This window comes from Ascaphus truei (assembly GCF_040206685.1).
Source record: "Ascaphus truei isolate aAscTru1 chromosome 13 unlocalized genomic scaffold, aAscTru1.hap1 SUPER_13_unloc_4, whole genome shotgun sequence".
Lineage (NCBI taxonomy): Eukaryota > Metazoa > Chordata > Amphibia > Anura > Ascaphidae > Ascaphus > Ascaphus truei.
Window position 1 is genome coordinate 683,990 of NW_027453848.1, and position 27,108 is coordinate 711,097.

Here is a 27,108-nt window from a genome sequence, read left to right on the forward strand (position 1 = left end):
TGGTTGCTTGGGGATCAGGGGCTGCCGAATAATGAGCCAGTGGATAGGACGGTCTTGGGCTTTTCCCCCTGGGGGAGGTTATTGGCTGCCCAGTGGGTGTCTGTAAGAAGGAGCCAATCTGTGCTGTGTTGCCACCAGTTGGAGCATATTGGCCAGGAACTGGGTGGTATGTCCTATCCTGAACGTGCATTCCTCTAAGGGGTATGAATGGTGGCTGCTGAAGTTGTGCATACTGGGTGGCCATTATACAAGGCCCTATTGTAGCACGTCTTTCCAAATGTGTGTTGGGACGGAAAGTAACAGGCTGCGTTGTGGCTTCTCCCCTAACCTGTCCTACAAATCCTGTGTATCCTCCTGTAGCAGTGTGGTAGAATCCTCTGTTCATGTCCGATACACGAGGGTAAGCGCGTGTTGCCTGTGGGATCTGCTGTAGATACATTGGTGTTCCTGCAGACCCTTGTTGCAAAATCATGCCTTGGGCCCCATGTCTGTAGAATTCTGTATTCCTCCCTACTGGGTGGAAGCTGTTGCTCCATGAAGGGAAAGCAGTGGTGACTGCAGGAGCACTGCAGGTCGGTGGAGGGTTCACAGCAGAGGAATTTAAAAACTGATCTGTAAGGAAGAAAGGTAAATGTGAAGGGCCTGAAAAGCACATTCAAGGCACATTTCTTTAACACATGGGGACTCAACTCCAGTCATCAAGCCCCCCCCCCCCCCCCCCCAACAGATTAACTTTTCAGGATATTCCAGCATTAGCACAGGTGGCACAATCACTCAATCAGCCTCTGATTGAGTCACCTGTGCTGAAGCAGGGACTGATTGATCGCTGTCTCAAGGACTATAAGCGCGGCCTAATGCAGCCAATCAGAAGGAGGTGTCAGGAGCCTGGGGGTTGGACCAAAGAGAGGAGGAAACGGCATGGAGCGGTAAGAGGGTGTGTGTGTCTCAAGCGCATCGCACCTTTCACCATTGTGTCCAGTATTTTTGGAGAAGCCACCTGGCAACCCTACATGGGGGCCACAAGGCACTCAGGATTTGAGGTTAGCATTATACTAAGCCCCTTTAGCTTAGAAAATACAAGTCTTTATATGTATAGACAGTTATCCTCCGACCACAAGAAGCCAAAACCTGCAGAATTATTGTGTAAAGCATAAGGCTGCGCTTATAGTGCGGGTGACGGCGACAGCGCGTCAAAACAAATGCATTGCAGCCATCGCGTGCGCTTATAGTAAGCGCGACGGCGGCAGTATAAGCGCGGCCTAACAAGTTACATCAGGTAAAGGGGGGAGGTGCTTTTAGTAACAGAGCTGCAGGATCCTCTTACACAGGAGTTGGAAAAAGAAAACCTCAGAGCACATTGGTTTGCCGTTGAATACTAATAACAGTAACACAGTGAGGGGATGTGGGCCTAGCTTTCCCATAGACCTATGTGTTTCCTGCCCCCAGCTGCTCTGTGTGCTCCTCAGCAGGAACAATACACTGGCACAGCTCTAAGCCCGCCCCATCCCATACCCGCTCTTCCAATTGGACGGTGCCTGCTGTGTTCTTGATTGACAGCTGCTTTATCACATGTACAATCAGGACCCCCTCCCCAAAGCATCATGGGAAGTGTAGTTCAACCCCCTCGGTGTCGTGGCGTCAACAACTTGAGCTCAGGATGTGGGCCTATCCCAGTCAGTGGGAAGAGCAGCAGCTACATGTAAATATCCTGGCTACACATGCAGGGTGTCAGCAGGAGTTACACACAGGCCTCCAGCTGCACCTATTTGGTAGGCTCTGTTTGTCTGTTTTATGTCCTGTATCTACTGATAAACTGGTTATAGGGAATTATTATCCCTCCTATTGTGTGTGTGCAAATATTATTAATAATATGATCTTTGCATATAGCAAATTACATGTTATTCACAGCCTCCAACTGCACCTGTTTTTTTATGTCCTGTACCTATTACATTAATTTTTACCCATTTAGCAGGTACTGTACCTGTTGTGTCCTGGTCCTATTAAATACTTATTTACCTATTTTATCTATCTAGCAGGTACTGTACCTGTCATGTCCTGGTCCTATTAAATACTTATTTACCTATTTTATCTATCTAGCAGGTACTGTACCTGTCATGTTACATGTTATTAAATTCATCTTTACCCATTTAGTGGTGGATTTAATAACACTTCTATTGTGTGTATTTAAGAATATACAAATAAATACATAGATATGTATATTTTATTGCTTGTATGATCTTTGCATGTAAGTAAATGGTTCATGTTATTGAGCTTCCTTCGGTGGGGTCACTTTCCTGCCAGCTCCTCTCCCCCACAGCGAGATACTGCAGCAAATAAAGTTACCTCTTCTGTATGCGCCAAATGTTGGCGGGTCTGTAATCATGTCTGTCAGAGTCCGAGGCCGTGAGTTTGGTAATGCCAATACATTGCATTTTTAAAGGGAAAGTTTCCACTTGAAAGAGGGAAACTCCACTGAAGTATAAGTAAAGTCAATGAGTGGGACTCATATGTTTATTGTTATTATTATTGTTATATTGTGTGTGTGCGCGTGTGTGTGTGTGTGTGTGTGTGTGTATGCGCGCGCATATATATATATATATACTGTAAATGCAAAGTAAATAAAGAATAACTCAGTGTACCTTAACAGGTTTTCATTTTATAAAAATTAACTCTGCAAAGTACAACCTGCCTTAACTGTAACAAATGCATTGCTGTGTCTCTGTTGGGGACTTTCTTATATTTTACAAATATAAGAAATGCAAGTTATCATTACTGTTATTTGATTTCTAGAATGGGCCTTGGATCTAGTCAAAACTGATAGAAATTAATCAATATAAATGAAAGCCATGATATAACCTCCCTTGTCAACTGATCTTCTGTGGGTTTCACTTATTTGGAGTTGGTCTTATAGACGTCAGTAGAGTCTCACTGACACATCATCACTTTTCTATTAAAATGCCATTTTTGTGGGAACCAGAATACACACATCTCACTGATTTCAGTGCTTGGAGGTTGACAACTCAGAGTGATTCTGTGCTGCTAACCTGAGCTCATGACATGACATTTCAATCCTGGCCTTATAATCAACTCAAATCTAAATGCAGGTTGGCTATCACTGAGCTACACCATCTGGGCAAAATGGTCATTCAGAAAAAGGAATCTCTTTCGTTACGCAGAGATAACATGGAAATAACAGTGATTTCCCTCAAAGGACAAACCTATTGCACGGCATAATTAGTACAAAGGTATATATAGGCTCTCCTTTGGTGAAATTTAGATTTCCCAGAAAAATGATAATTGTCACAATCGCCAAAACATTAAGTGAGCTATCGGTGCCTGACTTGCCCTCGGTGATATATTATATTCGCAGGAGGCTGTGAGGGGGGACTCTTTGAAGGAATAAAATTGCCATAATTCTACCTTTCCCAGGTTTCAACTGGAAAAGATAAGATACTCATCACCCCTTTGCTATCTGCTGACTGAGTCTTTGATGCCATAAGGGAAGGTAAGTTCTACGTTGTGTACCTCACTGTTTTTAAAAAATAATAATATCCTGCAATATAATTTAGTATCGAAAAGAAGAAATTAGAAAAATGTGAAACCTTCACGGTGCTGTATCGTATAAAAATAGAAAAAGTATATACAGTTGTAAGGGATTGTACTTACAAACACTGTACAAAGATGCACCTATCTACAACAACGTGAGTCTCCACCTAGGGGTAGTCTTATGGAGACTGAATGGTATCCTGTTGAGTGGAGCACCCTCGGGCTGCAGGTGGAGGTCTTGGAAACCAGCAGCATGAAGGACAGTTGGCCAGATAGCTGATGGAAGTCCACACTGTGGAACGCAGCGTAGGCACTTAATATATGATGTTGAAGGGGGGAGGGGAAGTGACACCAGTGACATCTCACCTGGTCTACTGTATTGGGCGAGTGTCCTAAGAGAGTACTCTGTGCCTCTGCCTCTTAATTGGAAGAAGGTTCCTTCGGTCTATAGTAGCGCTACAGTATCTCCATGTTCCCCCCTTGTCTACCCTCTGAGATGAACCAGGGTTCTTATATCCGAGTGTATTTATGACATTTCTTTCTTAAGAAGGCTGTGAGTTTTTCCATTAAGGAAACATGCCAGATCCTGCGTATCACAATATCTACTGAACGCTTTGCTTTTTCCAGAAAGCAGCTATGCAGCATCTATGGCTGAGAGAATATGGGTAAAAAAAATCTGGCGTAGGCCCTTGGGACATCTGGAACTGGTCTACCCAGCTGGGACATCCAGAGACTACTTTTTCTATTTTTATCAAATACTGCACCACGGAGGTTAAACTTTTCAAACTTTTTTCTTTTAGATGTTTCTTCGTTATTGAGGTACAACCAAGCCTTAAATGCACGAAGCAGCACCTATGGACATTATTGGGGCTTTTCTATGTGAAAATATTGGGTTATTCTTATAGATCACTTATTGGATACAATAATCTAATTCTGACTCATACACATTTCTTATACTCATTCACATTTGAGATTTGAATATATATATATATATATAGATATATATAGTTTTTGTGATAATTAGTGTTGATCACATATATTGATCACGTTTATTCACAATTTTGTTGTGCATTCACATTTAAGGCTAGTTTATTTTATATTATCTATGTAATTTTGAGTGTAATATAATTTAGTAGCAAAGGGCTTAATGGTTCAATCGGCCTCTGATACTGTACACCACTTATGCTGTGAAAATATCACTATGGTATAGTGGGTTGCATTTTATCGGCTGTGAACTAATAATATTGCATTTTATTGACTAAATGTTTATTACATGACTTCTAAGAAAAGGAAAGAAAAACAAAATTCTTACTATTTATTGATGCTTAAAATGTCAGAGTATTTTGTAGTGAATACGCATCTAACCCCATTACATCCTGATTGTTCCATGATGTGGTGTCAAACGCATTCTCTTACTGTTAACACAATCACGCACTCTCTTCTTCCTCCTCTCTAAACCAGCCCCTCTTTTTTCTCTCTCTCATCTTCCATCCCCCTTTTAAAACTTGGACTACATATGCTCATGTGTTAAAGCCAAGGAGCGCTGCGTGTCTCCCATTGGTTGAAGCTCCCCCCATGGCTTTCTTTCATCCCCCCCCTCCCCATGTCTCTCTTTCATCCCCCCCCTCCCCATGTCTCTCTTTCATCCCCCCCATGTCTCTCTATCGCCTCCCTCCCCATGTCTCTCTTTCACCCCTCTCCCCATGTCTCTCTTTCACCCCACTCCCTTTTGTGTTAAATTGGGTAAGGATTTTAAAAGAATGATCTACCTGTTAGTGGACCTGGGGAAGAAATTATACAACGGTTGAATTAAGCCAAAAAATTAAATGGCACCTATATTGGGTTTGGCCACGTTGTTAACCACCGGGTTCAAATAATGAGAACTACATGGTACATAAAACGCACATGGATTCATGTTCAACATGTCTTTGAACTCCATTATGCTTTCCCCGCATATTTGCAGCATTGTCATAGCTTTGGCCCTGCATATTTTCTACATTTATATTGAGATCCAATAGTTCTTTTATTATCCGATCACTTAAGATGATGTCATTTCAGCCAAAAAAAAAAAATGGAAGCCATCACATGGTACATCCACCAATCAGATTGGTGGATGTATCATTTGCCGGTCAAATGTGACGTCACAGGCCTTGTATAAAGTCTGTCACGTCGTATTTGACCCTAAGAAGCCGTCCGATCAACATCTCCCAGACCTGTGAAGAAGAAAAAAAGAACTACCCACCCTCCCCGTTACTTTCTTTCACTCCCCCCATGGCTTTCTTTCATCCCCCCTCCTCATGTCTCTCTTTCACCCCTCTACCCATGTCTCTCACCCCGCTCCCAATGGCTCTCTTTCATCCCCCTCTCTATGTCTCTTGCACCCCCTCCCGTGTTTCTCTATCACCCCCCCTCCACATGTCTCTTTATCACCTCCCCTCTCCATGTCTCTCCGCCCCCCCCATGTCGCTTATTTACCCCCCATGCCTCTTTCACCCCATTCCCTCCCCATGTCTCTCACCCCCTCCCCATGTCTCTCTTTCACCTCCCTTTCCCTCCCCATGTCTCTCTTTCACCCCCCCATTTTCCATGCCTCTTTCACCCTCCCCATGTCTGTTTCAACCCCCCTCCCCATGTCTCTTCACCCCCGGCTCCCCATATCTCTTCACCCCCCCTCCCCATGTCTCTTTCACTCCCTCCCCATGTCTCTTTCACTCCCTACCCATGTCTCTTTCACCCCCCATCCTTAAGACTCTCTTTCACCCCCTCGCCATGTCTCTTTTTCACCCCCTCCACATGTCTCTTTCACCCCCATCCCCTCGCCATGTCTCTTCTTCAACCCACCTCCCCTCGCCATTTCTCTCACCCCTCCACCTTCCCTCCACATGTCATACACACACACACACACACACACACACACACACACACACACACACACACACACACACACACACACACACACACACACACACACACTACACCCAGTCAGAGAATGAGCTGTGCAGCATAACGCCACCTAATGGCTGGAGGAGAAATTGCAGTGGCAGACCCTACTTTTCTCTCTGCTCCTGGTAAAATCGGGACATACTGTAGCAGAAAATAGTCATCGGTCACCCTATGTCAGTGCCACATTGGTCTGCAGCTATTTCCTCTCTGTCATTGACCAGGTGATTCTGTCTGGGTAACGACAGAGACTGTTGATGCTTCCTGTGCCGAAGTCCATCTGTTGTTTCAACACCGTGCAAGCAGGAAATGCAGTAGCTCCGCAGCATAGCCACAGCTCTGACATTCTGTCATATTGCTAAGGCATCAGAAGCTGTATTGGCCTCTTCTTTAATACTCTGCATTCACAGAGTAGCACGTCTACCGGGCGTCTTGCTGCTGAGCCAGAAGGGCTAATATATCGCTTACAATGTCCTTGCAACTGTAGATACAGCCACAACTTAAAAAGCAAAAATGAGATTTACAGTAGTGAAGGTGACCGTCGTAGCTTCTCCCGGCATTGCTGCGGTTAGTTCATGACTTCCGAATGGGACCACGTACAGCGACGTATAAGTCTGGCTACATCTGTATGTAGGAATGACAACGAGAGCCTTAAAAAAGATACTCTTTGAACATGAGACTGTAGGAGGAATGTCCTCCAAACCAAGTGCATCAAAGTGTGAGATCTGATAGTCATAAGTGAATAAGCAAGCTTAAGCGGACCCTGGGATAGGTAAGTAAGCACAAACAACTAGGAGTGTCTTGATTGCAGAGCTCATTAACAGGTTAACTGCTGCCAATGGTGTAACCAAAACCTAATCTGAACTAACCGGTGTATATGAACATCAGTGTGAACAGCAGGTCTCTATCAGGCAGCAACCTTAGAGCAAGATATGAATATCCAGTGATATAATGATGTAGTTCTTACTCACATGGGTGTTGTTTGAATGCCGTCCCAGAGGCGTGCATCCAGCTGGTATACAATGCAGACAGGAATCCTCGTGGAAAAAGTGAAGCACAGCCGGTCCAAGAAGAAAACAATCCGGGGCTAAGTGAATGAATTAAAAATATTCTTTATTGGGGGTGCACAGCATGGTGGCGCAGGGGATATGCCTCTGTATCCAGATACTCTTTGAGGAAGCGCTATCTCAGCGCGAAACATGTCAGAGGCATATCCCCTGCGCCACCATGCTGTGCACCCCCAATAAAGAATATTTTTAATTCATTCGCTTAGCCCCGGATTGTTTTCTTCTTGGACCGGCTGTGCTTCACTTTTTCCACAAGGATTTCTGTCTACTCTTTGAACATGTGGGAAACATACAGAATGCTAGTCAGGACCAGATCCAATGGGTATTGAATGTTATGGGAAGTAAAAGATCAAAATGGTTATTGAAATGGCTAGCGGGGGGCAGCTTGGAAAACTCCTTACTAAGAATAGAATGTCGGAGCTGGATATCTTCTTGCCGCCTGTTCTAATAAAGTCTTACACCAGAAATTATAGCATGATAAACTGTTTTATTTGCAGATTGCAAGCACACAATGTTTCGGGGATCTCCCATCGTCAGATGCAACACAGTTTATCATGCTATAATGTCTGGTGTAAGACTTTCTTAGAATAGGGAAGCAAGAAGATATCCAGCACCAGTTTAACTGTGTCAGAAGTGGGATCCCAGACACTCTTGCCTGCACCTTACAAATAAAAAGGAAATCCACCACAATGATCTAATAGGAGTGCAGTAAGATCATAAACCTTTATCCTGACTGTGAAGAATAGGATGTCAGTTAATTTTATTGATGGACATGGTCACCGCTAATAAATATAACAATTCTTGGTATATCTATAGAGGGTATTACTGTGCATCTATTTTTTTTTTTTTTAGTATAATGCTACTAGTAATAGTACTTTTTTTTTAAACAACTCTGTATTAAAATTTTAATGTATCATAATGTAACAATCATTTTTTGTTTCTATAGCAACCATTTACAAAGTCACATCCCCTTCCTATTCTGAAACAGGCTCTGGCACCCCCCCCCCTTTTTTTTTGAGCCCTGCCCTCTCCCTAGCTGTGCAAAACTCAATTGTATCCAATGACTGCCTGGTCACATGATCTTCCCCAGAGAACTTTGCATCTTTGGTCCTCTTCTGCTGCACTGGCAACCATTTAGTGAACCCCCGAGCCGAATCTTCACCGATCGATCGCAAGCTTAGCTAATTACATATCAATGTGTGGTTTGTATTGATGCACATATTAAAGGGATGTTTTTTTTTTTTTTTTAAAACGACAGCTTGGACTGCTGCTTTAAAGGTGGGCAGAGTAAGTTTGGAAACACACAAACCCCCTGTAAACTCAAATCCAAACCCACCTCACCATATATATTTGTCTTAAGGAGTGCTACTGGGTATGTGACATTGTACAGTATAAACAAAAGAAAGAGAAGCCCAATGCAACATGATCCTCCGCCGACTTAAATTTAACATGTCAAAAACAGAACTCCTTATATTTCATGCCAAACCTGGCGCTACTACCTCCTTCCACATTACTGTTGGAAGTACTACTATACATCCAGTAGCCCAAGCACGCTGCCTAGGGGTCACAGACTCCTCTCTCACATTCTCCTCTCACATTCAAAAGGTAGCTAAACCTGTCGTTTTTTCCTCCGCAATATTACAAAGATACGACCTTCCACTGTTGCTCAACAGCTAAAACTCTGACACAGACCCTCATTCTCTAACATCTCGATTACTGGAACCTTCTGCTGTCCGGTCTTACTGCCTCTCACCTGTCTCCCCTACAATCTATCCTAAACGCTGCTGCCAGAATCACTCTACTCTTTCCTAAATCTGTCTCAGCGTCTCCCCTGCTGAAATCACTCTCCTGGCTTCCTATCAAATCCTGTATCTCACACACAATTCTCCTCCTCACTTTTAAAGCTTTACACTCTTCTGCCCCTCCTTACAGCTCAGCTCTAATTTCTCGCTATGCACCATCCCGACTCTTGCGATCCGCCAAGGATGTCTTCTATTTACCCCTTTTGTATCTAAAACCCTCTCTCGCCTGAAAACTTTCTCACTGACTGCCCCTCACCTCTGGAATGCCCTTCCCCTCAATACCCGACTAGCACCCTATCTATCCACCTTTAAGACCCACATTATAACACATCTGCTTAAAGAAGCATGTGAGTAGCTCCGTGACTGATACTATAGACCGCATACATAAAGCTTGGCCCCTTGCAGACGCACTTACCAGAACGCCCTCCTACTGTCTCTGTATGTTCCACCTACCAATTAAATTGTAAGCTCTTCGGAGCAGGGACTCCTTTTCCTAAATGTTACTTTTATGTCTGAAGCACTTATTCCCATGATCTGTTATTTGTATTATTTATATGATTGTCACGTGTATTACTGCAGTGAAGCGCTATCTACATAAATGGCGCTATATAAATAAAGACATACTGTACGTACATCCAACATGACAAAGTATATAGTTAAATATTTATTTGTTTCTCTCTCATAATTGGGGTCCGACTTACCTTACCTTACCTCTCTCTCGCTCTCTCTCTCTCGCTCTCGCTCTCGCTCTCTCTCGCTCTCTCTCTCATCATCAAGAGGGTAATCTAAAGTTAATTTGCAGAATTTCAATAACCCTCGGAGTTCAAATAAAAATAGATACATTTTATTGAAGAGTTTAAAATATATTCTTAGTAAAATATGTTACAAACTGACTTATAAATATAAATCTTATTTACAGATATTCATAGAGCTTGGCATCAGTTACAGATTTGTCAGTGTTTTTTTTTTTAGGGCTTAGGTATCTCATGGGGGAATGAAGCCTGGATGGTGGGTATCCGTAACGTTTAGAGATGTTATGATCCTTCTGCCTCTGAACAAAGCACTGTAGCCTCCCCTTGGAGGTATGTTGACAGGCTTACTCCCTCTCCAGTTGTCCTTTCCTTTTCATAGCCTCTCTCTCCTCTCTCTGTCCTGGTAGAATAGGTATGGAGACCTCAAGCTCTTGGAGAGGCTGTTGACAGAAGGATGGAGTGGAGTTGTCCACTCTACTGGGTACATTGATAGGAAGCTGCAGGTTAGAAAGCTGGTGCTGCTGGTTAGAAAGCTGGTGCTGCTGGTTGAAAGGAGCTGGAATGGGGATAGTGGTTTGGCTGACCTTTTTAATGCATGTCACTGCAGCTTTCCGTTTTATGGATATCACTGGGAAGTGTTTGGGATTCTCTATAACTGAAGCTTTGTCTTCCCCACTTTGTTTGATTTCACTGGTTTTAATGCCAGGAGCTGGAATAGGGATAGTGGTTTGGCTGAACTTTTCAATGCATCTTACTGCAGCTTCCTGTTCCATGGATATCACTGGGAAGTGTTTGGGATTCTCTATAATTGAAGCTTTGTTTTCCCCACGTTGTTTGATTTCACTGGTTTTAATGCCAGGAGCTGGAATGGGGATAGTGGTTTGGCTGACCTTTTCAATGCATCTTACTGCAGCTTTGGATATCACTGGGAAGTGTTTGAGATTCTCTATAACTGAAGCTTTGTTTTTCCCACGTTGTTTGATTTCACTGGTTTTAATGTCAGGTCTTGTGTACTCATGTATTTTAAATAGCCTAGGCCTGGCATTAATACCGACTCCTTCAATTCCAGAAATACAGCTCTGTTTTTTGACCATCCACATTTTAATCCCATCAGTAGGAGGCCACTGAACATGAGAAGCAGAAGTCTGGCTTTGGCTTCCTTGCATTGGTCCAAGCTTATTTCCAAGTGTAATGGATCCTGCGGGTGCCCCTGGACCTGTGGGACCTGCTTTTTTACCCAATGGGTGAAATAATTGAACAGATTTAATCATTAGGAGGCTTAGGTTGCTGGGATGGGCTTTCAACTTTCCTTGTTCAGAAGGTTCCAATGACTTCTTGCCCTTCCCAAGGACTTCTGAATTCACTCCAGGCTGATTAGCACTTTTACTTTTGAGAGCTTTGGGGTTATTATCAGTACCACAAGCCAGCGCTTGCTTAAAACTAAAAAAGCTGGTCTTCACTACCTGCTTGCTATTGCTGTTCTGTTTACGTTTGATCCCCATCTCCTGAGGTGTCTTCCGCTCAGGACTATGAGTAACTGCAGGAGTCTTTGCATTTTTACGTTTAATCCCGATCTCCTGAGTTTTCTTCAGTTTAGGATTAATATGAGTAACAGCAGGTGTCTTTGCATCCATTGAACCTTCATGGCTTTGCAGCATCTTTTCAGATACCTTATTGGAAATGTGGGCACCTGAGAGACACACATGTTTCATCTATTTTTTTTTTTTTTTAACTTGTATTTTTTATTTTTGTGAAAATACAGCATATATACATTTTATTTCCAGTACTGTGACATGCATTATTCATATCTCTTATGTATAACAGCTGAGCGCAAACATTGTCATCAAAACATAGTTATAAGTATTGACATAATCTTAAATAATAAATAATCATAAAGTAAAGTTAGGTGGGGGGGGGGGAGGGGAAGAGGGTGGGAGGGGGAGGGAGGACGGGATGCCGCGACTCTGCTCATCGCCTCCGAGACCGATGTCTAGTTTAATTTGTTGCTGCTGGGTGGGCTACTCCATCACCGGAGAACGCATCTAGCTACTATTAAAGCAAAACGGTGGAACTCTCCACCCCAGGGATGTCTGTCTGGGCCAGCCAAGGCGTCCAGACTTTTAGGAAATTTTCGCCAGTGTCATTGACTAAACTTGTCAATTTTTCCATCTGGCATATGAACCAAATTTTGTTCCGAATTTTGGGGATAACAGGAATTTCACTTTGTTTCCATAATGCTGCGATCTCGCACCGCACGGCTGTAGCAAAATGAGCTATTAGTTTAAGAGTTGCCTTTGAGAAGCCCTGTCGTGCTCTTCCCAAAAGGAAGAGCCCGGGGTCAAATGGGATGTCGAGGCCTAAAAGCCTCTGAAGCCAATTGATGATTTTTTTCCATAGTGGACTCAGCCGGGGGCAGGACCACAGCATATGTAACAGATCAGCGGGTTCTCCACACTGTCTAGGACAGAGCGGAGAACTACCGTGTACAAATTTGGATATTCTAAGCGGGGTGAGGTACCACCTCATTAGGACCTTATATGCGTTCTCCTTTAATGTTGTGCAAATCGAGCTCTTAGCAGCTGTTGTTGCTATTTGTGTCCACTCGTCTAAATCTAGGGTCTCCCCTAAGTCTGTTTCCCATTTTAGCATGTAGCCTAGTTTATGGGTGACTTTAATTCCAGAACCGATCACTTCTCTATACATCTGCGATGTGAGTCCCTTCGTATTAGTCTCATTCAGACAGAGCTTTTCGAAAGTTGTCAATGGTGGATATGGGGTTGAGTTGTTGTAAAAGGCTCTGATCTGGAGGTATCTATAGAATTCTGATTGTGGGATATTTTTCTCTTCTCTAATTTGTGCAAATGATATGAGTTTGTTGTCCACCACCAGATCTTGTAATCTCATAATATTATGCTGTTTCCAAATTTGAAAGTTAGCGCTAGGCATACCCGGAGCAAAGTGTGGGTTACCCCATAGGGTTGTCATCAGGGATTTTTTGGACGTAAGTCCGCATCGAAATTTGGTAACATCCCAGATTGCTAATGAGTTGGTCATTGAGGATAGCGGCTGAAGTATAGCGGATTTTCTTGCTATTTTTGGAGTCCATAATAGGTTGCTTAGTTCCAATGGGGAACAGGCTTTGCTTTCCAATGCGACCCATCGCTTCAAATCAGGGTTTGTTTGCCATTGGGAGAGTTGACATAATTGGGCCGCTCGATAGTATGATATTAAGCAAGGTACTGCTAAGCCCCCTTCTGTTGGGTGTTTCATTAGGGTCTGACTATTTATTCTAGGCTTTTTGCCTCCCCAAATAAATGTAAAAATGGCGGATTGTAGATCTCTAATTTCCTTCAAATTTAACGGTACTGGGAGGGTTTGGAATAAGTATAAGATGCGTGGGAGAACATTCATTTTTATGCTATATATTTTTCCTATCCAAGAGATATTGAATTTCGCCCACCTTCTTATATCCTCCTTCAGTGCTTTAATTAATTTGGGATAGTTTGCTTTATAAATTGATTTATATTCACTTGTAATAAATACCCCTAAGTATTTAATTGCCTTAGGTTGCCAGCGAAAGTTGAAGTTTAAAGAGATCAGTTTTTCTTCTGGTTTTGGAATGGTAACGTTCAGGGCTTCTGACTTTGACTGGTTTATTTTAAATCCTGAAATTTTGTTGAACTTATCTAATAGGCTGAAGAGGTTAGGGAGGGAGGTGAGTGGTTTAGACAAGACCATTAGCACATCGTCAGCATAGAGGGCTATTTTGTGGGATTGATTATCTAATTTGAGACCGGAAATATCCGGATTCTCTCTCACATGTGCCGCTAACGGTTCCATGCACATGGCAAAGAGTAAGGGCGAGAGGGGGCAACCCTGTCTCGTGCCACTCTTGATCTTAAATATGTCCGAGGGGTAGCCTTGGTGCATCACTTTGGCTGTCGGACCAGAGTACAGCGCCATAATAGCTGATATTAATTTATTCTCGAAACCAAATGCTCCAAGTGTAGCTTTTAAGTATGCCCAGTCGATCCTATCAAAGGCCTTTTCTGCATCTAGACTTAACACCATAATTTTTACTTTTTGCGATTTGGCTACTTCTAGCAGATCAACGATTCGACGGATATTATCTCCCGCTTGTCTATCTTTAATGAATCCGACTTGATCTGGGTGTATTAGTCTAGGTAGGATCTGACTTAATCTATTGGCAATCAATTTAGCATAGATTTTAATGTCCGTGTTGATAAGCGAGATAGGTCTATAACTTTTACAATCTAATGGGTCTTTGCCAGATTTATGAATTACGGAGATTGACGCTTGGAGCATGTTTTCGGGGAAGGGTTGTCCTGCCAAAACCGCGTTGAACATTTTGAGCAGGTATGGGGCCAAAATTTTGCTGAATTTTTTATAATAGAGGCCCGAGAAGCCATCTGGACCCGGGGCCTTCGAGGTCTTAAGGTTGTCTATAACTAGATCTAGCTCTTCTATGGTAAAGTCGAGACTCAGTCGCCCTCTCTCCTCAACCGTCAGCTTTGGTAGTTTTGAACTCGAGAGAAATGACTCACGAGATCGTTCGGTATTTTGGTTATGTACTATTTTATCCCCATTATATAGTTTCTCATAGAATGACTTGAATTCTTCAACAATTACAGATGGATTGCCAGAGATAGAGCCCGAGGATCTTTTAATGGCTTGTATACTATAATTAGGGGGTCTGTCTCTCAGTTTGTTGGCGAGCATAGTATCTGGCTTATTTGCTTTATCGAAAAATTTCCTCTTTGACCAATTCAGGGACATATCAGCCTGGGATGTTAATAGAAGATTTATTTCTATTTTGGCATCTCTTATTGGTTTGAGTAGGTTGGGGTTATTGGATTGTTTATGTTTGTCTTCTAGGGTTTTCAATTTAGGTTGTAGTAAATTTAACTTGTATTCACGTTCTCTCTTTTTTCTAGACGCTATACTAATAAGTGTGCCCCTGAGCGTGGCTTTATGAGCCTCCCATAGGGATAGATAGGAGTCTACTGAACCATCGTTCAGTTGGAAAAATTGCTCTATTTCGTTGGCCACTAATTGAGCGGTGAAAGGGTTCTTTAATAGGGCTTCATTAAGTTTCCAGTTTGCTCTAGGTCTGTCCAGAATTAGCTGGGTGCACCGTAGCTCTATAGGCGCATGATCTGACCATGAAATATCATGGATCCCTGTATGGGAGATCTGCGGGACCAGTCTGCTAGAGATAAAGAAGTAATCGATTCTGCTATAAGTTGAATGCGGGTGGGAGAAGAAGGTATAATCCCTGTCGTGGGGGTGTTGTTCCCGCCATATGTCTAGCAGTTGGTTTTTTGCTAGACCCCTACGTAGGGCCTTTGGGATAGCCTTTGGGTAACGCTGAGTTTGATGTGACCTATCGAGCTTGGGATTTAGAGCTAGGTTAAAGTCTCCTGCTACAATTATGGGACCCTTGGCAGTTGTATGTAGTTTGTTGAAAAAGGTCGTGAAGAATTGTGGCTCTTGGATATTGGGGGCATACAGTGTTGCCAATGTTAGTGGTTGATTATTTAGGGTGCCTATTAGGATTAGGTATCTGCCTTCCTTATCTTTGAGGGTTTTCTCTAGATGGAAAGGGCATTTATTGTGAAAGATGATGGCTACTCCTCGTTTTTTTGTAGTAGACGAGGAGGTATAGAATTGTCGGAAGTGTTTGTCCAGGTATTTTGGAGTGTTCTTAGAGCTAAAGTGTGTTTCCTGGATTAGGATAATGTCCGCCTGCTTTCTTTGATAGTCAGTACAAGCTACCTTTCTCTTGCTTGGGCTATTGAGGCCTTTTACATTGTGAGATAATATAGTCAGCCCCATGGTAAGATGTATTGGAGGGCTAGTGTAAGTGGGATCTGTGTGTTATACAGAGTGGTGGGGTGTGGTACCTGTACATCCAGTGTCTTTGGAGCGAGTGTGTTGCAGAGGCGGTCATTGATTTCGGACAGATGTCGCGGCATTCCGGTGGGGAGGGGAGGGGGAGGAAAGGAGACAAAAAACATTAGTAACATAAACAACAGTGGAGAACCAATAAGGGTCAAAGACTCTTGTGGATCTCTTGCCTTTGGGAGGGCAAATTGCCAGCAATTATCTGCACAGCCTGTGCAGTTGCCCCTGGAGTTTGGGGCATGCTCCTCCCAGAGGACTTTGTGGCTTGTCCTATAATAAGCTAGGACATGCCATGTCGGCTTCATGACGATAGCCAGGGAAGGGAGAAGACTCCCCCTCGACTTTTGTGGATGAAAATACAACTAGCGTGAACTTTGCATAACAACAATTTTTTTTTTTTTTTTTTTTTCCCCATTATTTTTATTTTATTTTTTATATGGGGATAAGGTAACCCAGAGACCAGCCAGGCGGACGCTATGGTGGATGTCTGCATTAAGGGGACAGCTACCTGTCAGGAGAGTAGTTCCTCATAGGGAGGGATTTATACTAGGGGGGTCTCAGCTGTGGGATCAGTGCTCTTACGATGCTAAGAAGGGCATTGATAATGTGGAGATCACTAGTTAGCACCTCTAGCTCACAGTCCCTCCCTTGCTTGTCTTCCCCAGGTATCGCACAATATATATATAATACAGGCGGCAGGGGGGGGGAGGGGGCGAACCATGACTCTCTTTCTATATAGTGGCGGTCATGCCCCGTGTCCCGTCGCCCCCACCCCACCCAACCCCCTCCGATAAACACTGACCCACCCCCCCCATCACATTGGGTGTTCTGTGCCACTATGCCCATGGGTGTGCACATTCCCCCCAGGACTAACGGGAAGTCCTTTGTGATGACGCCTCCATGACGCCGCAGGATCAGCTGTCCACACCGAGGGGTGAGTTGGGCGTGGATATGGGGGGAGAAGCGGCCGCCAGATGCGTCAACCGCATATATCGGGACTCTTTAGTGTGCCCCCTGTAGGGAGTGGGGGGCGCCCCCGTCATCTGTGTCTCCCTCTTCTGCAGTGCTGCATGGACCCTTCAAGATGGCTGCTGGCCGCCTCCGAGTGCAGAGCGCTTCCGCGGGGGTAGCAAGATGGCCGCCGTCTCAAACCAAACTTTTGAAGGTCCCAACTTTATGGACAACGTGGATGGACAAACGAGCAGTCCAGTGGTCGTGCCGCTTTAAGGCTCAACTGGTTGTTGCCGGACCTCAGTTAAGGGCCATATCCCGTGACTTGCTGCGTTGGCGAGTCACTCGGTTCCAGCCCGGCTCCGGGGAGGCTGTTTCTGCGACTTGCAGGTGCGTAATTTGTTCCTTGAGGCCCAGCTTCACTAGAAAGCGGTCTTGGTCTTCAGGGGAGCGTAGTATGTGTGCGGCTCCATTCTTTAGGACCTGGAGACCGAAGGGGAATACCCACCGGTACCTGATCCCCTTGTCTCGGAGGAGTCTGGTGACCGGGCCAATGGCTTTGCGCTTAAGCAGGGTAGTCGGTGAGAGGTCCTGGAAAATCAGGAGTTTGATCCCCTCAAACTCCACGGATCCCTTTGCGCGTGCGATTTGGCAGACTGCTTCTTTAATTCTAAAAAAGTGTAGCCTTGCGATGATGTCTCTCGGGGGATCGTTTGGCTGGGGCTTGGACCTGAGGGCCCTGTGACATCTGTCAAGATGGAGATCCGCTTCAGGCCTGTCGGGGAACAGGCTTGTCAGCCATTTTGTGAGGAACTCCTCCGGATCAGCGATCTCCTCAGGGACTCCTCTCACCCTGATGTTGTTGCGCCGATCGCGGTTTTCGGCATCTTCTTGTTTAAGCGCAAGTTCATTTATTTGTGCCTGCAAGTTTGTGGTCACTTTTTCAGTTTTGCGGACCGCTTTGATCGTTGAATCTAGCCGCGTCTCTACTTCGTCGGTTCTGGCGCCAATTCCGGCAATGTCTCTGCGAAGATCAGAGAGTTCAGAGTGTAAGTGAGATTTTAGTTCATCACAGAACTCTCTCATGATCCTGCGTGTCATAGCTTCCGTGGACCGGAGTTCTGATTGTTCCATAGGCGGATCATCCTCAGAATCAGAAGTGACATGCGGTGGTGAGGGTCCCATTCTGTGGGTGCGGGCCGGATCAGTTTTATTAAAGTAGGTAGTGAGAACTGCCTTGGTTTTGCCCGATTTTGTTTTGGCTTGCATCTCTGTATGCTCCTATCGTGATTTAATCCCGTTTTGTGGTGTTCACGCTAGTTTTAGTGCACTTTAAATGCTTCTAGTCTGGCGAGGGGGAAGGAGCTCTTCACTCACGCATCCATTCCCTTAGCCTTCGCGCATGCGCCTTCATTTCTTTATTTTTTAATCGTAGGTAGCCAAGCATTGGGGAGCTCCAACGTCAGGGGAGGTTTTTCTGCACAGTGGCTGTATATATATATATTTTTTCCTTTTTTTTTTATTGTGAAGATTAGGGCTGGGGAGAGAGTGTGTTGGAATACAACTCAGAGCCCTGTTTTTCAGCTTTTCTGTGGTGCATATGCTTGTGTGTTACTCAGGCTGGTTAGTTTTTGTGTTTTGGTGTTTTTTATTTATTTATGTGCCTGGGGGGAGATATACCTTTAAATCCAACCTGCGGCGGCCATCTTGGATTTCGCCGACACGCAGGCTGGAACGCAGAGATCCAGGCAGCTCCGATCCTGCTGTAGCAGCTGTAGCAGCTGTTCTCAGCCCCCCTCCGCACCACAACAGTGCAGGCAGATCGATGGCAGCACAGGGAGGCCGGGGGGAATAGCAGGAAGGCGCGCTGGTCAGATTTTCTGCCGGCCGGGAGAGGTAAGGGCTGCGTGCAGCTACAGAGCCATGGCGGCCATGTTAATTAGCCTCCAGTCGCACCCGAGCCCTCCGCCACCCCCGCAGACCCCACAGGTAGTCTCAGACCCCAGTAGGGACGGCAGGAGGCGGGGGGGGGGGAGCGCAGGACCACGGAGCAGGAAGGCGCGTTCTGACGGACCGCTGGCCGGGGGAAGGTATGACCGGTACTCAGCTCTCTCTCCCTCACAGAGCAATGGCAGCCATTTTGGGTGCCATGTCCCGCTACTCCCTCACTTCTTCCTCCAGAGCGCGCAGGGGGAGATATGCTCAGGCGGGGGACAGGCTGCAGCACTCGTGAGGAAGGGCGATCAGGCCCCGGGGGACTGAGGCTCAGGTGTGGGTACAGCTCGCAGCACCCGTGAGCCCCCTAGGTGGAATGGCGCCGAGTGACAGGGGTGTGTAGCGCTCGGGAATAGGGAGACAGGCTTGGCAGTTGACAGCTCTGCTACAGCCGAGACCCGTGGGAGGAGGGGTGTCCAGGAAGAGAGATTTTCCTAATTTGGGTTGGCAGGAGTGGGAGGCAGACCAGGTTCCAATTTAATTGTTTAAAGGGGGGTTGGGGGGACAGATCTGCGAGTCAGCTCGCCTGTGTATTCTCCAGGGTCTCAAGAGGAGAGGGCAGAATCCAACTCACGTTTTTTCAGCTCTGTTCTTATACTTTTCTGTTCTGTGATAAAGTCAAATATGTTGTATTTTGCATCTGTGTGTGAGTGCCTGATTTTATGGTTTTATTGAGTGCCTGTTTATCCGTTTGATACTGCAGGGCCTCGTGTCTCTTCGGCCTACAGTAGGTTTACATGCAGCCACACCATCTAGGCCCCATAAGTGGGTAATTTCCCCAAATATAGTCCGATTTGATCAAGTCTCAGTTTGTGGTGATCCCCAGCTCTACTACACTCTAAATCTGTGTCTTTTTTGGTAATTAGAGCGACGATGCCCTGTGATGGATAAAGCTTGTGGTTTTGCTATCCAGGAGCTTAAGCACTACACGTCCATCTTGCCTGAGCTCCAAGCCACGCCCCCATGTTTCATCTATTTTAACAGAACAGCCTCGTCACCAGATTGTGGGCCATGGGGTGACTTCCCTGGTATAGGAGCAGAAGAATGATTTACTGGCTTTGACATTGGTTTTACCTTCTTTTGCAGTGCAGTTTGAGGGACTTGATCCTTTGCAGCTGAAGAAAGGATCTTTTTCTTCTTTGTTTCCACTGTGGAGCACTTTGGTACCCCCTCAGACTTTGACGGACACTTAGTCTTCACTGAACTCAGCACGTTATTACGAATCTTCTGAGCCATATGTGAGGAGGCCTTCACCTCTGAAGATCTCTTCTCCATATCTTTTAACCCACCCCTTTTCCACACTGGCACACATAACTCTTTGTTGCTTTGCACTTCAGTATGTAACTTTGGGAGGTGGCTCAGCTTCCGAGCTGGTTGAGTTGGGTACATTAGAGGTGGTTCACTTTTTTCATTAGCAGCAAGCTGAACTGCTCCTTGTGTAATTAAACTGGCCTGGGAAATATGTTGGGCTCCAAGTGAGGTCTGACACACTGTAACAAAATCAAAAAGGAGAAATAATCAATTATCATAAATACCAACACATTGTACATAATAACACAAAGAAAGAAAAGCAAACACATGCTTAATCCCTTCAGTATTGGCGAGGACTACATACTGTAGAATTCTATATCTTTGTAACACTACAGTGGCGAATGACCGTAATTAAAGATCTTTATAACAGGTAATGGTATCAGTGAAGGAGAAGATTTTGAACAATGATTAGTAAAGATTCTCCATATCTCACCTTGTAAGGTCTGCATTCCTCTAAGGGGTATGAATGGTGGCTGCTGAAGTTGTGCATACTGGGTGGTCATTATACAAGGCCCTATTGTAGCACGTCTTTCCAACTGTTTGTTGGGACGGAAAGTAACAGGCTGCGTTGTGGCTTCTCCCCTAACCTGTCCTGCAAATCCTGCGTATCCTCCTGTAGCAGTGTGGTAGAATCCTCCGTTCATGTCCGATACACGAGGGTAAGCGCGTGTTGCCTGTGGGATCTGCTGTAAATATATTGGTGTTCCTGCAGACCCTTGTTGCAAAGTGATGCCTTGGGCCCCATGACTGTAGACTTCAGTATTCCTCCCTACTGGGTGGGAGCTGTTGCTCCATGAAGGGTAAGCATTGGTAACTGCAGGAGCACTGCAGGTCGGTGGAGGGTTCACAGCAGAGGCATTTAAAAACTGATCTGTAAGGAAGAAAGGTAAAAGTAAAGGGCGTGAAAAGCACAATCAAGGCACATTTCTTTAACACACGGGTACTCAACCTGTTGGGGGGGCTTGAAAACTGGAGTTAACTTTTCAGGATATTCCAGCTTTAGCACAGGTGGCACAATCACTCAATCAGCCTCTGATTGAGTCACCTGTGCTGAAGCAGGGACTGATTGAGCCAGCTGTGCTGAAGCAGGGACTGATTGAGCCACCTGCGCTGAAGCTGACTTTGGGGGGTTAGGACTGTTTTAACAGACCTGTGAAAAGATATTCTTGATATCAAATACATATGAAATACATAGAGATGCTCACTTGGCTTGGTATTTTTATTTTGCCTTTAAAATATTTGGGGTTTTGGTTCTGGTTTTGAATAAAGTTTTTGGGGGTCTTTGTTTTGTTATGAATAGCCAGCACTAACAGGGAAAATGGCTTGCTGGGAAACACATTTATTTGATTATCAATGTTACAGACCGCTACTCTGATCAATAGTGGTCAGAAGCTTCAATATTTTAAATACATTTTTAAGCAAGCTCCATCCACAGTAAAGCATAAAGCAGCTGTAAATATTCCTGTATATTCATTTGCATGTCTTAGACAGGTCTGCAACCCTGTCTTTCACCCTTATCACCCAGCACACAGCACTTCCACTGCAGCAAGGGATTCTGGGAAATGACATGCAAATGAGCACACAGTGCCACCTTTTATCTCAAGCTCACATTACATGAGCAACCCATAGCCAATGCATGCTGCTTTAGACACAGCTTTTAAGCAAGGGCTTGGGAGATGCAAAGCCAGTAAACCCACTCACAGCATATATATATATATATATATACACATTAATGATGTGCTGGGATGTAACACAGACAGAAAACTATTTCTAGGTAGCTTTCGACACCAAGTGGCAACTGCCATATATAACTTGTGCAGTCCATCACCTGCTTTCATGTCCACCTCTGAACACAATGACAATTGTAGATTTACCATAGCTTTCGGAACTGGATCTTTAAAAATAAAAAAATAAAAATTGCCTGTTCCTACTGTGGTAGTTTGTGGTAATATTATGGTGTGGTATTCTGAGACATGTCTGGTATATTGAGGTATCTGGAGGAGCACTCAGGTCAGCTATATCTGTAAATCAAATGGAAGATTCTGCCCTCGTTTTGTGGCTTTGTTTTTTTGGGGGCCTTTGTATAACTGTAGAGTAGTGGTTTCCAACCTTTTTTTGGTTAAGGAACCCAATGTGAAATTCTGTGGGACCCCAACCCTCTCTAACAGCGAGTCTAAGATGAGATGCATTGTAATATATCCCAACCCTATCTAATAGCGTGTCTGAGATCAGATGAAGTGTGAGGAACCCCAACCCTCTCTAATAGCGCTTCTAAGATCTGATGCATTGTACTGTAAATTCTTCTGTATTAAGTACAATTTTAAAATGACCTGAAATTACAGCGAACTCTTTAGGGATGCCCGGGGAATCCTAGGGTTCCTAGGAACCTTGGTTGAAAAACACTGCTGTAGACAATAATTTAAGGATATGGCTGAAAGTAGTCGAACATTACACCCCACGGTGTAGAATTGGTCCAATAGTTATTGACCTAAACTTAGGGCAAGGAAAAAGCATGCCTTATACATAACTAATCCTACTGTATACACTAAGGTTCCTGTGTCTTTTTTTACTATCCCATAGATCCCATAGACGTTTGCCGCTTTGACATTTATGTACTGTATACAGTACATGTGTTCTTTTCTATACATTACTGTTCAAATCATTTAAGATTTTGAATTACAAGCCAGATATAAAAATAAATACAATAAAACAAATGTGTGTATGTATCTATAAGAAATCAGTTTTGACATTTATAAAAAAAATATTATCCAATAAAGGCCACGTACCTAACCCCCCCCCTGTGTGTTGTCTACCGCCCCCCCCCCCCCCCACCCGTCTTCTTTCTCCCATCCATTGATAGGAGTCATATTATCTGTTCTGTACCCCATAAAACATTGTGCAAGTAAACAATTCAAAAATATAGATATTATCCATTTCTTTTTTGGTACAGTATTTAAAGGTCATGTTGCTTCCTACCTGCCATGATACAGAGTTAAGGTGGAGATAATTAGTCTCTCCGTACAGCACCACACTTTTCCTATCTCTGAGATGTCCACGAAACTACCGGTTTCCTTTGGGAACTAATTCAAGTCACGCACAAACAAGTTTACATTTGTGTATTTATCTCAGTCTCTAAGGCGATTCCATGATGTCATTACAGAACACGGCTGCTGGCATCTCCTAGGAGGCTCAATGATGCTGTCTCGTGATGTCATAATAGAGAAATCAGTTACTTTGACATTTAATTTCAAGGGGTTGAGAAGTGGTTAACTAGAGTAGCAGTCATAAAAATCACAGCTACTGTGATACATTGTATTACGTACATTGGGTGACACAAGTACACATATGGACAGTGCCACTGACAGCAGTGGGATCAACATACAGGTACTGTATCACTGGGTTCAAATGCATTGACTTCATGGCAAGATAAAGTATCATCCCCTTATGTATGTCACATGTAAAATGCTGAGAAGTTACTGTGTATGTCCTACTAAGGCCAGGCTCAGTATTTCTCCTTTTTAAACACATTTGAAGCTCTCTCTCTCTGGGGTCTATGTATCAAGGCAATTTTGGAGCAAAACCCTGCACTTACTGTATTTACTGTATCTAAGCCTTTTGTTCCAAATTGTGCCCCATCTTCCTCAGCTTGTACATTGGGGAGAGTCAGTAGGAGGAGTTGGGGAGAAGTTACATGGTGCACAGATTATAATGAGATGTATCACAGTCTGCGTCTGTCCCAGCATGCACCTTGGGGAGAGTGAGTAGGAGGAGTTGGGGGGGAGTTACATGGTGCACAGATTATAATGAGATGTATCACATTCTGCGTCTGTCCCAGCATGCACCTTGGGGAGAGTCAGTAGGAGGAGTTGGGGGGGAGTTACATGGTGCACAGATTATAATGAGATGTATCACAGTCTGCGTCTCTGCCCCAGCATGCACCTTGGGGAGAGTCAGTAGGAGGAGTTGGGGGGGAGTAACATGGTGCACAGATTATAAGGAGATGTATCACATTCTGCATCTGTCCCAGCTTGCACCTTGGGGAGAGTCAGTAGGAGGAGTTGGGGGGGAGTTACATGGTGCACAGATTATAATGAGATGTATCACAGTCTGCGTCTCTGTCCCAGCATGCACCTTGGGGAGAGTCAGTAGGAGGAGTCGGGGGGGGAGTTACATGGTGCACAGATTATAATGAGATGTATCACAGTCTGCGTCTCTGTCCCAGCATGCACCTTGGGGAGAGTCAGTCGGAGGAGTTGGGGAGGAGTTACATGGTGCACAGATTATAAGGAGATGTATCACATTGTGCGTCTGTCCCAGCATGCACCTTGGGGAGAGACAGTAGGAGGAGTTGGGGGAGTTACATGGTGCACAGATTCTTTTGAGATGTATCACAACTTGCATTTCTCTGATACTTTTTTTTTTTTTACTTTTTATTTGCCCCCAAAAAATCCTCCATATCTGAAGTACCATAAGTCTAACATACCGCGTCAGAAGTAAGAAACTGTTCTTACAGTATATATGCTGCGGCTCTGCTCCAAAAAATAGAGCCATGCGTCTAAACACAATTACTCTATGTTGCTGCATAGACCCTTTATGTCCTAATTCCAGCACTGGGGAAGTGTTCAACTCCATTCAAGGGCAGTCTAAACTAAACTACTACTTTGGTACAGCACTGCACTTTGCTTTAATGCTTCAGACATACGCATTATGGGTATTGAATGGGTCCCCCTGCTTATTTGTGGGGGGGTAGAGATAAGAGTCTTTTACAATGAGAGTGCTACTGGATGTATATTCTATATACAGTGACACCTCGCGGCCTTAATTACAATTTATTTTTGGGATGTTTTTTGTCAGTACACTAAAACCTCCTCTTGGATAGACACAGGGATTTTCTAGTAGCTGTGAGTTGTGCAAAAGCGTGCAGAAAGAGCCTTATCCGATTGGATTTCTAGGTTTTGCTCTTCTGTAAGTCCTTCTCGCATGTCCAAACCAAGTGGGCCGAGAGAGACCCATATCTCAACAAAACCCATATGAGTTTTATGAAGTATATATTTTTTGTTATATCCCCATTCTCTCTCTCCCACCCCTCCCCCATTCCCTCTCCCACCCCTCCCCATTCTTTCTCTCTCCTATCCCCCTCCTCATCTGCTTTCCTCCCCTCCTTATCCTCTCTCCTACCACATCATCTCTCCCCATCCTATCTCCCCCTCATCTTCCCCCTTCTTATCCTCTCACTCCCCACTCCTCATCCTCTCTCCCCCTCCTCATCCTCTCCCCTTCCTCCTCATACTCTCCCCTTCATTATCCTTTCTCTCCCTTTTCATTCTCTCATTCCCCCCTGTTTATCCTACCTCCACCCTCCTCATCCTCTTCCCCTCCTAATCCTCTCCCTCTCCTCATCGTCTCCCCCCCTCTTCCCCCCTCCTCTCCCCCACCTCTCTCCCTCCTCATCCTCTCTGCTTCCTGCCCAGCCTCTCAACCCCTTCTCCGCCACTGCTCCTCCTCCCCATCTCACCCATCCTCACATCTTTCCATGCCTCCTCATCATCTCACTCCCCCCTCCTCATCCTCTCACTACACTGCTCCTCATGCTCTCACTCCCACCACTCCTCATCCTTATCCTCTCACTACACCCTCCCTCATCCTCACTACACCCCTCCTCATCCTTTCACTCCCCCACCTCATCCTCAAACTCACCCCCACCTCATCCTCTCAATCCCTCTCCTCATCCTCTTACTCCTTCTCCGTCTCCTCTCACTCCTCCATCCTCATCATCTTGCTTCTCCCCCTCCTCATCCTCTCACTCCCCCCTCCTCCTGCTCTCACTCCCCCTCCTCATCATCTCGCTTCTCCCCATCCTCATCCTCCTCTCACTCCCTCCTCATTCTCTCACCCACCCCTCCTCATCCTCTCCCACCCTCCTCATCCTCTCACCCCCTCCTCATCCTCTCACTCCCTCCTCATCCTCTCATTCCCCCTGCTCTCACTCCCCCCTCTCCCCTTCACACTCCCCCTCCTTATCCTCTCACTCCCCCCTCCTCATCCTCTCACTCCCCCCTCCTCATCCTTTCACTCCGTCCCTGCCGGCAATTAATGTATGTACTTACAGCACAAAAACCAGGAGAATAACAGTGAAAACCAGAAATTCAGACGCCGGGGCCCCCAAGGATGCCAAGGAGAACGATATCTCGAAAGAGAACCCCGATGGTAACAGTTTGTTTCCCGAAAGGTGAGCTGACACGAGTGAGTGTAGGGGAGGAAAGCAAGCAAATGGCGGGCTCCGACTCAGAGTGAAAGATTCACAAGCAGACCCGCGAGTAGAGCGGAGGCTTCGGACCAAGACTGGGTCACAAGAAAGGACATGAAAGTGTTCTGCTCGGAGATGAAGACCTTTTTTCAGAAAGAGTTCTGGGAACTCAGGAAAGATATTGACAGTTTAGGTGACAGAACCAACACACTGGAAAATAAAGTGGATGCAAATACTGTACTAGAGCCATCCAGAAAAATGAGAAATCCACGGCCCAACTCTATAAAAGGATTGCGGACATAAATGACAGGCAGGAAGACTCAGAAAACCGCGACCAGCGAAATAATATCCACCTGCGGGGTGTCCCGGAGTCGGTGTCAGATCCAGAGGAATTTACCTCCAACTGGCTGTTGCATATGCTACCAGACAAGACTGAAATAGAGCTACAATTTGACAGATGTCACCAAGCGTTGCGATCCAAACCGCAACATGGAGACTCGCCGAGGGACATAATCATAAGGCTACACTACTTTAAAATAAAGGAAAACATATGTCAAATCGCCAGAGCGGCT

General features: G+C 44.9%; 1 long non-coding RNA gene across 1 annotated transcript in view; it reads left to right on the plus strand.

The window, feature by feature from the left end:
* The first annotated feature begins 1,541 nt into the window (after positions 1-1,541).
* LOC142474093 (uncharacterized) overlaps positions 1,542-27,108 on the plus strand; it is a 63,425-nt gene continuing 37,858 nt past the window's right edge. Inside the window, exons 1-2 of the long non-coding RNA XR_012790118.1 lie at positions 1,542-1,769; positions 3,430-3,505. This is a non-coding gene — a long non-coding RNA (uncharacterized LOC142474093). The remainder of the gene's footprint in view (positions 1,770-3,429; positions 3,506-27,108) is intronic.